Genomic DNA, 12,334 nt, shown 5'->3' with positions numbered 1-12,334 from the left:
CATTTTGTGTGTGAACATATTGAATCAAATTCAAGAGACAATTATAAATAAGAAGTATATACTCAAGTTTTTCTCTCTCATTGCAATACCTTTAATTTATTTTGTTAGCTATTGTTGTGAATAATTGCATTCTCACGTTGATTAATATTTTCTTAATTCTTTAACTTTGATTGTATGATTTGGGTAAGTAAGGTTGGTTTATATTTTGAGTTAATCACCTATACACTGTCAGTGTAAAGTTTTTTTACACTAGCAACTAATTATATCTTTTAATTGTGCCATGTCACTGTAAACATATTTACTTTTAACGTGACATGGCACAATCAAAAGATATAATTGGTTGCTAGTGTAAAAAAAACTTTACACTGGCAGTGTATAGATGATTAACTCTTATATTTTTACTAAAATTGTAGAAAGCAAAAACAACTCTTTTATTTTGGTGGAGTATGTTAATTACTTTATGAACCCCTTAGCAAAGCATCAACTGACTTCATATAATTATATGAGAATATGTATTTTAATTTGAAAATTTGTTTCCTTTATAGACTTATTTAATTCTAATTATCTCTTTGACCTTCAACATAAGGTATATAAAGACAATTTTGCTTTCCTTTATCACTGTTTCATCTTCTTCTATTAGTACCACAATTTACTCTTGTTAAATGAGCATTGTCATTGTTTGTCATTATTAGATATCACTATAAAAAATTATTTAATTAGTGGGGTTTCTTTCTGGCAGTTTCAAAAAACCGCAAAAAAATATTATATTTCTGGCGGTTACTTTAACCGCCACAAAAGAATGATATTTTCAGCGGTTTTAAACCGCCACAATCTTTAAATACATGTTCAACCTTTCTATATCACACGTGGCTACATTTTTTATATTATTTTTAAAAGAATAAAAATAAAAAATAAAAAACTTAGATAGTTTAATCTGAGCATTTCCCATTTCCTATTTTTAATCAAAAACACTATTTTATTACTCTTTTTCTCTCCACGTTTTAGGGTTCACTCATTCATTCTCTTTTTTTTGCAAGTCAAAGAATTTGCTCCTGATGCGAGACGAACAAACGCCAAACTCTCATTCTCTTTTGTCTTCCCCGACAAATTTCAAAGTCCAAGAGGTAATGTAACTCTTCTCTCTACTCAGCGTTCAATTATAGTTTCCTCGTGATTATGGAAAATTGCAGAGAAATGTGACTTCTACGGCTACAATTGTGGTGGCGAAGGCATAACTTCAAAAAAAGTTGGAACCCTAAAAATTTCTTGAATGTTTGAGAAGGTAGATTTGGAAGGGAAAACCAACCACGATTTGGAAGGGAACGGAGGCAGTGCAGTACAATTCGACGATGGCGGTGATGGAGATTATCGCGATGGCGGAGAAAGACGCGGAGTTGAGGAAATCGGCGTTCAAGCCAAACTCACCCGCTTGCAAGGCCGTTGTGGATCAAGTGGTGAAGATAATTGAGAAAGCGGATTCGAAGCTTCTGGTTCCTCTTGGTTTGTATTTAATCCTTAAGTACATCTCTGTACCATCTGGCCTTGTCCAACTACTCTGCCTCTATGGATATTCCCTATTTGTCTTTATTTCGACTCTGGTGAGTTATTGCTCTTCAAATTTTCTTTCAAGAAATTATTAGGTTATCTTGAACAATATGATCTTTAAATATTCTCTATATAACATGTAATCAAGTGTAATTATTATTTCCTTGTAAATTGTATGATGAAGTTAATGATTTTATAGGCTTAACATCAATATGCATAATAAATAAATTACATCACAAGTGTCTCAATACTAAACAATAGCTATAACAAGGTTGACCAGTGCAGTTTTCCATACATGAAGGTATTGCTTAAAAAACATATAAAACACTAGATACACATCACCCCATTATCAAAGACTTAAGTGTAAGTTGGCATTGTTAGTATGGATTTTGTTGATTAACAGCAGTTCCTATATTTTTTATTTTTATCAAGTTTTCTGATCTTTTGCACACAAAACATGTACACTTTCGTCGTAGTGTGATGGTAAGAAAGGGAAGAATTAAGAGCCACATTTGAGAGATGTCAAATTGCAATTTTTGTTCTGGGTGGGTTGTGAGCATCTTTAAATCAATACAGATCAATGTAAAACACGATAAAATGATATTTTACTCCCTGTAGAAACGTGAAACACTTTTAGAGAGGTTGTGGGTATCTTCAATCAGTATTATCTTTTTTTGTGCAAGTATTCAATTATAAAAGAGTTGTTGTTGATGTCGCAACCCAAAAATTTCCGATTTTGCGACGTATGGTTTAGACATCCTTTTAAAGATCTCATCAATTAAGGAATGCCCGGACACCAGACTAATCCTTAATTAATGGTTTTGAAAATAAGTTCTATGGAGTCGCCACCAATGTTTTACTCAAAACATTGGAAAAAGAAAAGGTTTTTAAAAGTCCAATAATGGTCTTGATAACCAGAATTGGGTTCGGGGGTCCGTTACGTGTAGGGAAGGTATTAAGCACCCCTACAACGCCCTAAATCGGTACCCTATGATGAAGATAACGTAATAAGAATTAATAAATAAAATATTTAATCCCCTTTATTAATAATTATTTACATGCTTGAAATTTAAATTATACAATTAATCCTAAAATGTCTACATGATGATTTTTATTATAAATAATATTTATTAAAAATAAGAAATAAAAGAGAGAGAAGAAAATTTGCTGAAATACCTCTTGAACGAGCTCTATTAATCTACAAAGATGGAGATTTGGGTGCTTTTTGGCAACCCTTCACACTACAATGCCTCACAAAAATCTCAAGAAATACAAAAGAGAGGGGAGAGAGAAAAAGAGAGAAATTTCGTGCTCTAGGGAGTCTGGACGAAATTTTGGAGTCCCGGAGAAATGAGCCCCAACTGTCTATTTATAGACTTCGGGAAGGGGGTCCAGAACGGCCCGTTCCAAAATCGGAACGGCCGTTCTGGATATGGCCGTTGTGGGTAAATTTGGACCCTGGAACGGCCCGTTCTGAAACCGGAACGGCCCGTTCTGGGGAACTAGAACGACCTGTTCTGATTTCACAACGGCCCGTTCTGGGGTCCAAATTAAGCACACATGATTGGTCTGGAACGGCCTTGGAACGACCCGTTCCAGATTTAGGAACGGCCCGATTCAGACCCGTTTCAAATAAGCTTTTACCCCTTTTTGGAGGAGTTTGGAACGGCCTGTTCCAATCTTGGAACGACCCGTTCCAATCTCGGAACAGCCCGTTCCAAATTAGGGTTTTTGGCTTTTTTGGGAGCCTCGGAATAGCCTGTTCCGGGCATTGGAACGGCCCGTTCCGGGCCCATAAAAATATTTAATTTGTGCTTTTGGGTCCTCTGAAGTCCTGTCTTCTCGTCGGCATGCTTTGGGAGCTCCTTCCCTTCGTAACAGAGATCCATGTCCTTGTTTGTGTGCCCCCCGAACGAAATTGGGTGTCTACAGCTGCCCCTCTTTACTTGTCCTTTGGAATAGTAATGTGTTGCTTTTCCAAAGGCAAGGAAAGACGTAGACATTTCGTCTGGGTCTTCTCTTCGTCTCTTTGGTGCTTCTGCATTGTTTCCCTTGTGATAATGTGTTCCTTTATTTGTTGCTTGTTGAAGAGGGAGTATATTATGAGCTCAGCCTCTCTAGGCTGGACTGATATTTAGGGCTTCAGCCGGCCCATAGGTGGGAGCTCGACAGCAATCCCAATTTTGACTTTGAAGAACTCGGCGGTACCTTCATTGTCATTCACTGATTTGAGAGGCTTGACGGCGGCTCTCGATCAAGCTGTGTTGATTTTTAAGGCTTCAGCGGACCTATGGTGGGAGCTCGACGGCGGTCCCGATTTTGACTTCAAGGAACTCGGCGGTACCCTCGTTGTCGTTCACTAATTTGAGAGGCTCGACGGCGGCTCTCGATCAAGCTTGACTGATTTTAAGGCTTCAACCGACCTATGGTGGGAGCTCGGCGGCATCCCGGTTTCGACTTCGAGGAACTCGGCGGCACCCTCGTTGTCATTCATTGATTTGAGCGGCTCGATGGCGGTTGTTAATCAAGCTTGGTTGATTTTAAGGCTTCAACCGACCTACGGTGGGAGCTCGGCAGCATCCCAATTTTGACTTCAAGGAACTCGACGGTACCCTTGTTGTCATTCATTGATTTGAGTGGCTCGATGGCGACTCTTGATCAAGCTTGGCTGATTTTAAGGCTTCAACCGACCTACGATGGGAGCTCGGCGGCAATCCCGGTTTTGATTTCGAGGAACTCGGCGATACCCTCATTGTCATTCATTGATTTGAGCGGCTCGATGGCGACTCTCAATCAAGCTTGGCTGATTTTAAGGCTTCAACCGACCTACGGTGGGAGCTCGGCAGCATCCCAGTTTTGACTTCGAGGAACTCGGCGGTACCCTCGTTGTCATTCATTGATTTGAGCAGCTCGATGGCAGCTCTTGATCAAGCTTGGCTGATTTTAAGGCTTCAACCGACCTATAGTGGGAGCTCGGCGGCAGTCCCGATTTTGATTTTGAGGAACTCGGCGGTACCCTCGTTGTTGACTTGTTATGGAAAATGCCCCAAGGAGGATGGGCAAGATGTACTTGATGTGCCCCTGTGTTGATGGGCGATAGATGGGTGATAGGGATTCTGGTGTTTCCCCTGCCATGTGAGTATTGTGATGCCTCTCCAGGCGTCTTCTTGTTGTAGGTTTTTTTCATTTCTTTGTTTAGCTTCGGCTTTTTCACATTTGAAGCTTGCCTTTTTCTGCTATTTTTTTAAATGCTTCGGCTTTTTAACATGTATGAAGCTTGCCTTTTTTTCTGTTTTATCTTTTGTTATCATCATTGGTGGAGGGATCCATCCTATGATGATGTTATTTGCTTAATATTTATTGACGAGTATTATTTTGGAAGCCACTCCTGGCTTTGGTAAGGAAACCATTCCTAGTCTTGGCATTCTCTTGAATCATCCTTCATTCAATTGAGGAGTAGGGCGTGATGGCCTCTTCATGCTTGTGGACTTGATTATTCTTCCTCGTCCGGTTCTATCCTGTCTTGTTGTTGACATGTCTTTTGTTTCTTGGTGGCTATATGAAACCACTTATATGGAATGCCCTTGTTAGGGCTATGCTTTTTGACATGACCTTAGCTTTAAGGCACTGTCTAGTTGTTGATCTTTTCTACGAGTGCTTCGGCCTCTTGATTCCTCCGACAAGGGGGGTGGATAGACACACACAAAGAATGCAAGAATGCAAAAGAAAATGCGAAGCAGGAATGGATTAGATTTTTTTATTATTATTATAAATAAACTTATACCCTTTTGTGCATGCTTGTGCCATATGCATGTTATGCAATGATGCTTCTATGCTAATGCTTAAAATGAAAATTTATTTTTACTTTCAAGAAATTAATCTATGCGCATTGATCAATGACATGGATTGTTAGCCTTTAGCCTTGTCGAATTCTGTGTTGCTTCTTTGAACCTAAGGTTTGTGTAGTTCAGCCCTCTCGCTTGTGCCGGATATGATATGTTAGCCTTTAGATTAGGTGTACCTAGACTCTTTTCTAGGACACCTCCATCTTCTCCTTGTGAGTGTTCACTGTGCATACTCTGTGTATCTCTTAAATTTATGATAATGCCATATAGGTCAAGAGGAAAGAGAGGAAGAGGATATATATATATTTTTTGTAAAAGTTTTGGTAGAAAGGATTTTTTCAAAAATGGTTTATAGAAGAATGGCTGGCCGAGGTAGGCTAGTGGTTTAGGCTGATGAACAAGCACATTCAAAGTGAGGAAATCATTTTTCGCGTTAGCTTATTATTTCCTTCAGAGTTAAGCGATGACTTGGGATTGCATATTGATTAAATGATCTTCTCGAGCCGCCTTTCGATTTTCAGCTCGGGATGTTGCTTTGTCCTAACTTTTGCCTAGGTTACTTGAGATGTTTTCCCTAGCGAACATTTTCTTTTGATCCTTATTTTTGCCTAGACTACCCTTGTTAATTGTGGGTTGCCTAACAGATCTTGCCCTAACTTTTGCGCAGCCCCCTTAGTGGGTTTCCTGCCGGGCCTTTGTCTTTGCAGCATTTGTGATCATTTTTCATTACTCCATTAGAGGGGGATGCCTCTTGCACTGATTTCATTTGGGCTTTTATCCACAAGTCATGCCAAGTTTGATTGATCTTTATGTTTTTTTGTGTATAAAGCCATTGTTTCTAATGATGTCCTTATTTCAAATGTACTTGTTCATTTAGGGTTTGTTGACGAGGCTTAGAGTAGATAAAAGGGAGAAGAGAAATGAAGTAGAAAAGTGTATGGCATTAAAATAGAATTGTCAATTTACACGTGCCCATTTAATGTAGCTTGAGGGCCCGGGCATGCCCCAAGTTCGTGATTCGTACATAAAGAAAAAGAAGAAGGTTGCCCCTTAGAGAGGCTTAGGTCATCTAACTGTAGAGCTAGTCCTCCACTTGCTTGGATGTGGCGCTTCAGAAGATTTCGTGTAGAGGGAGGGCCTTTGGCTTCTTCTCTCATGAAGGTTTTCTCAACCCATATCTTTCCTGAGGTGTAGGAATGGGTAGAAGAGATGATAGAGCTTGCTATGAAATCTGAAGAGGAACATTCAAGCTGTCTCTCAATTTTCAGCTCGAACAAATATTGCCTTTCTCTCGATTTTCAGCTCGAACAAACATTGCTTTTTTTTTTTTTGCCTAGAACGCCCTTTGCGGGTTTTCATTCTAGCAGCTTCTTAACAAGCAATGCTTCTCTCTTGTTGAAATCACCTTTTGAGAAAGCTCTAATCGTTTTGCCTTAATGTTTGAGAGATTCGTCATCCTCGGGTTCTCTTTATTAGCTTGCAACTCGTTAAGAGTGTGGATCCATCCATTCCCTTTGGATTTCAAGGTTGCACGACACGGCTTTATCCTCTTAGGGTAAGAGTTGGCGTCTTAATGACTGTGGAGTTCTTTACCCTCAACTCTTTATGCATGGCTTGTTTCCATTACTTCCGATTAACACACATAGGTTAATTTCCCTTTTTATTCTTATTTATTCTTTTACAAGGAGGGATATGTTCTAAATGAATGCAATGCAGAATGTAAAGAAAGTTGAGAATAATAAATATCAGTCTCATTGATTTGTTTATTTGTGAATGCTCAAATAGATTTCAACAGTATTAAGTGAGAATCTATATTAGATTCTAAGAAGACTTACTTCAACAAACATATCAAAGCAAGGGCCCAACCATAGTATTTTTTTAAAAAAATTGATTTGGGCTTTTTCTTTATAAAGCAGATACTGTTGTATATTAGAGCATTCACTTTTCTTAACTTTCTACACATACGGAAACCTAATCCTCCTTAGCTAATAAAATAAAATGAATGAAATTAATGAGCTAATCTATAATGCATGTCCTTTTTTTTTTGCCGAATCTTTATCATGTTTCTATTATCTAAAGGGGAATGATGCATGGTAAAGATGAGACTACCTATATTAATTTTTATTGATTCTTTTTTTTTTTACAAAAAGGAAAATACCTATATGATGTTAATGGAATGCTGACCTAAGAATGTACAAAAGGGGTATAAAATTTTATTATTATTATTTTATATTATTTGTTTGCCTATTTTAAAATTCCAATCCACTCTTATTAGAACAAAATAATACAAACAAATGCACACACATATGCTCAATCAACGTACACCCATGAACGATCATGATCAAATCCTTGGTCTGTGGTCCCTATCAAGAAGAGTGCTTTGTATAGGATGGTTCTAATCTCACTGGTCTTTAAGGCCCCCAAGGTGCCCCCATTATAGGGACCCAATATCTCTGTCACCGTCACCTGGCAAACTCTAAGGTCTGTCGCAGTATTTCGGGCTAGAGTAACCGGTTATCACCTTGAGTGTGATTTCTGACAAGGCTCGCAGGCTCCAAGGCCAAACTTGGGCCGGTCGTACGTCAACCACTCCCTATGTTTAATACCCTCATGCCCCCGGGTGTAGGGGGAACTGTTGTGTGCAAAGGTTTGTGTACAATTTTATTTCAAACAGGTGCAGAATTTAAATAAGCAAACAAATATAAAAGCCAAACAAATAAAACAAACAAAATAAAGGGGAAGAAATATTTAAATTATTATTTTTATTTTATTAACTTCATCAATTAAATGGGCCTGACCCTTTTTAAACGTCCCCAGTGGAGTCGCCATCTGTCGCAACCCGAAAATTTCCGATCTTGCGACGTATGGTTTAGACATCCTTTTAAAGATCTCATCAATTAAGGAATGCCCGGACACCAGACTAATCCTTAATTAATGGTTTTGAAAATAAGTTCTATGGGGTCGCCACCAATGTTTTACTCAAAACATTGGAAAAAGAAAAGGTTTTTCAAAGTCCAATAATGGTCTTGATAACCAGAATTGGGTTCAGGGGTCGGTTACGTGTAGGGAAGGTATTAAGCACCCCTACAACGCCCTAAATCGGTACCCTATGATGAAGATAACGTAATAAGAATTAATAAATAAAATATTTAATCCCCTTTATTAATAATTATTTACATTCTTGAAATTTAAATTATACAATTAATCCTAAAATGTCTACATGATTATTTTTATTATAAATAATATTTATTAAAAATAAGAAATAAAAGAGAGAGAAGAAAATTTGCTGAAATACGTCTTGAACGAGCTCTATTAATCTACAAAGATGGAGATTTGGGTGCTTTTTGGCAACCCTTCACACTACAATGCCTCACAAAAATCTCAAGAAATACAAAAGAGAGGGGGAGAGAGAAAAAGAGAGAAATTTCGTGCTCTAGGGAGTCTGGACGAAATTTTGGAGTCCCAGAGAAATGAGCCCCAGCCGTCTATTTATAGACTTCGGGAAGGGGGTCCAGAACGGCCCGTTCCAAAATCGGAACGGCCGTTCTGGATATGGCCGTTGTGGTTAAATATGGACCCTGGAACAGCCCGTTCTGAAACTGGAACTGCCCGTTCTGGGGAACCAGAACGACCTGTTCTGATTTCACAACGGCCTGTTCTGGGGTCCAAATTAAGCACACATGATTGGTCTGGAACGGCCTTGGAACGACCCGTTCCAGATTTAGGAACGACCCGATTCAGACCCGTTCCAAATAAGCTTTTACCCCTTTTTGGAGGAGTTTGGAACGGCCTGTTCCAATCTTGGAACGGCCCGTTCCAATCTCGGAACAGCCCGTTCCAAATTAGGGTTTTTGGCTTTTTTGGGAGCCTCGGAACAGCCCGTTCCGGGCCCATAAAAATATTTAATTTGTGCTTTTGGGCCCTCTGAAGTCCTGTCTTCTTGTCGGCATGCTTCGGGAGCTCCTTCCCTTCGTAACAAAGATCCATGTCCTTGTTTGTGTGCCCCCCGGACGAAATTGGGTGTCTACAGTTGAGTCTACTTAATTGGAAATTCTTGTTGATAAACTGGTGTTCCCTTCCAAGTCACATAATAAGGGAAGTGGAAAAGAGACAAAATATTTTGAATTAATATTCTGAATCACATAAATCACTTTATGATGAGATTCATATACTTCAGGGTAAACTTGATCGAAACCTTGAAGTTACTCAGTTTGCTGTGGAGAGAGATTCTTTTGACTGAAGTGTCTTCTTTGAGGGAACAGGTACTTGTGTTTCTGGATTTTAATACAAATAATTTCCCTTCTAGAATCCTTGCATTTAAGATTCTATGATTGAAAAAACTTTGTTCTGCAGTTGCTTCAGTACCATGGAAGAAACTCGATACAGGGTAATTCAAATCATGATATTGAACCTCAGGTCAGTCTTTAATTACCTGAAGCAGTTCATGAACTGCACAGAGGGATATATTTGCCTGTTAAAACAAAATGTATGCTAAAATTGTGTTTCTAAACTACACAGAGGGATATATTTGTATTGGTATGGTTGAAATATAGTCATTATTAGAATAGTAATCACTAATTAACTCCTAAAATAGTCCATCTATTGAAGTGATAATTGGTGTTCATGTGTATGCTAAAAAAGTTCAATATATTTCTAACAATTTCCATTTACTACTCGTGCAAAAAACTTCCGTGGCCTATTGGAGGACCAAACAACATGCTTAAATCAGGAATTTCTGATGGCAAAAGACAAGCTTAAGCAAACAAGCAAGCAATTAGAAGATACAAATGATGATCTGAAAGAGGCAATGTCTGTTATTGAAGCTTTAGAATCACAACATATATTATCTATTTTAGGGGTGATTTATTTTGCAGGCTCAAGTTCATAGACATGCTCATAACTTTAGGGAAGTGCAGCAGTGTACTCTTCTGTCTATCAAAATAGGAGGGTGCAGTGAAGATTGTTCCTATTGTCCTCAATCCTCTAAGTATGACACATGAATCAAAGGCCAACACCTTATGAACAAGGAAGCTGTTCTCGGGGCTGCAAATAAGGTACACTTTTATCAGATAATCAATTTATGTGTAGTGTTCTTCTCTAGCTTGTGGCCTGGTGATGTCATTACTAATCTCTAGAAAACTCTTTGGATCTGCCTCCCATGGAATGATGTCATTTGAGTTATGCATTCGTTCCCAACATTTCTTTACTTAAGCATCATATATCTTCTTATTTAAATTAAGAAATGTACCGTAGTTTAGATGTCGAGAATTTTGTTTTAGGTAAAAAAAGAATGAAAGAAAAAAGATCATGCAGCTTGTTGCTCATTCGGTGCTATGCTTTTTCTTGAATGGAAATCCTTTTCCTTTAGGCAAAATAAGTTGGGAGCACTCGCTTTTGTATGGGTGCTACGTGGAGGGATACTCTAGGAAGAAAGAGCAACTTCAACCAGATCCTTGAATATGTGAAAGACATAAGGTAATGCATCATCATTTTATTTTTGTCGTATTTATCAAGTACTAGACTAAGCTGTTGAGTCTAGGAGGATAAGTCTTCTTATTTTCATTTGTTTGTTATATATACATAATAAAATGTTGGTGGTGACTGAAAAATATGCTGAATGTTTTATTTATTACCTTTCAAATGAAAATATACTTCAATACTTCTGTAAAAATGATAACACTTGGGCTCTCTGCCTTATTGTAGGGATATGGGGATGAAGGTTTGTTGCACCCTTGGCATGCTTGAGAAACAACAGGCTGTTGAACTCAAGAAGGTAGGTTTCACTGCCTATAATCACAATCTTGACACTTATAGAGAATATTATCCAAACATCATCACAACAAGGAGTTATGATGATTCTAGAGAATATTATCCAAACATCATCACAACAAGGAGTTATGATGAGCGCCTGAAAACCCTTGAGTTTGTTCGTGATGCAGGCATCAATGTTTGTTCTAGTAATTATATTAACTTAAAATACTATGAAACTTATTAGTAATTTTCTATGACTAGTCAAGTTCATCAAGATGCCACATTAATTAATTTACTATGAAAGTTATTAGTAATGTAGCGGTAAGTGTTTTATATGTTTTTGCACTAAATTAAATTATATTAATACTTAATTGAAGTTTAATATTTTATAGGATGAAGGGAGTGGACATGACATGCCAACACTATAAGGAGGATCTTCATTAGATAGTAATGTTCATGGAGTTTGACATTATTATTGTTTTTTTTTATTAGACATGATGAACTCATGAATTTGAACCTGTTTTTATATTTGAAGCAAGATTAATTTTGGGACAATTTACATATTTTGCTTTTGAGCATTAATCATGAATTTGATTTTGAGTTACTTAATATGTTGGATATGTTTTAGAATTGATGGATGTTAATGTCTTAATAATAAAAAATGTCATGCTAGACCTATGGTTAGATGTTGTCTTGATTTTTTTATAATGTTAAAAGTTGTTAATTTAATGTATCATTACGTAATTATATTTGAACAAGAAACATACAAAACACATAAATATTATTATAATTATAGGTAGAATTTACTAAAATAAGTGATCCTAGAATTTTTATTTATAAGTTACTTGAATTAAATAACAATATAATATAGTCATTATTAATTTTTAATGATTAATATGGTTAGTGATAATTTTTAATAATAATTTGATAAATACTTAAAATATGTAGAATATTATTTGTCAATTTATAACAAAAATGTGCTTTTAAAATAATTCTAAATATATTTTAAAAATAAATTACCGCAATGACAGTTTAAAATTTGAGACAATAAAAAATATATTTTTTGGCAACCTAAAACCGCCAGAAAATGAAAACAAGTAAAAATAATAATAATTTTGCGGCGGTTTAAATATTGGCAGAATTAAAATGAATTTTGTGGCGGTTTCAAACCGCCATAAAATTACAAACAACTC

At 37.0% G+C, this 12,334-nt stretch overlaps 2 long non-coding RNA genes across 3 annotated transcripts; both read left to right on the top strand.

Annotated features, from left to right (window-relative positions):
• Positions 1–962: 962 nt before the first annotated feature.
• Positions 963–1,587, top strand: LOC145950705 (uncharacterized). Its single transcript, XR_014428573.1, has 2 exons — positions 963–1,124; positions 1,283–1,587. It is a non-coding gene; the product is annotated as an uncharacterized LOC145950705 (long non-coding RNA).
• A 273-nt stretch (positions 1,588–1,860) lies between these two features.
• Positions 1,861–11,704, top strand: LOC145950671 (uncharacterized). 2 transcript variants are annotated; one of them, XR_014428509.1, is made up of 6 exons: positions 1,861–9,652; positions 9,744–10,194; positions 10,265–10,444; positions 10,759–10,865; positions 11,094–11,163; positions 11,534–11,704. It is a non-coding gene; the product is annotated as an uncharacterized LOC145950671 (long non-coding RNA). The 2 variants fall into 2 exon arrangements; XR_014428510.1 differs by having other exon boundaries at positions 10,670–10,865.
• Positions 11,705–12,334: the final 630 nt, after the last annotated feature.

Source organism: Cajanus cajan, chromosome 8 (assembly GCF_000230855.2).
Source record: "Cajanus cajan strain Asha chromosome 8, NIPB_CcT2T_4, whole genome shotgun sequence".
Taxonomy (NCBI): Eukaryota; Viridiplantae; Streptophyta; class Magnoliopsida; order Fabales; family Fabaceae; genus Cajanus; species Cajanus cajan.
The sequence above is the reverse complement of the archived record's forward strand: the minus strand, read 5'-3'. Positions and strand labels throughout refer to the sequence as shown.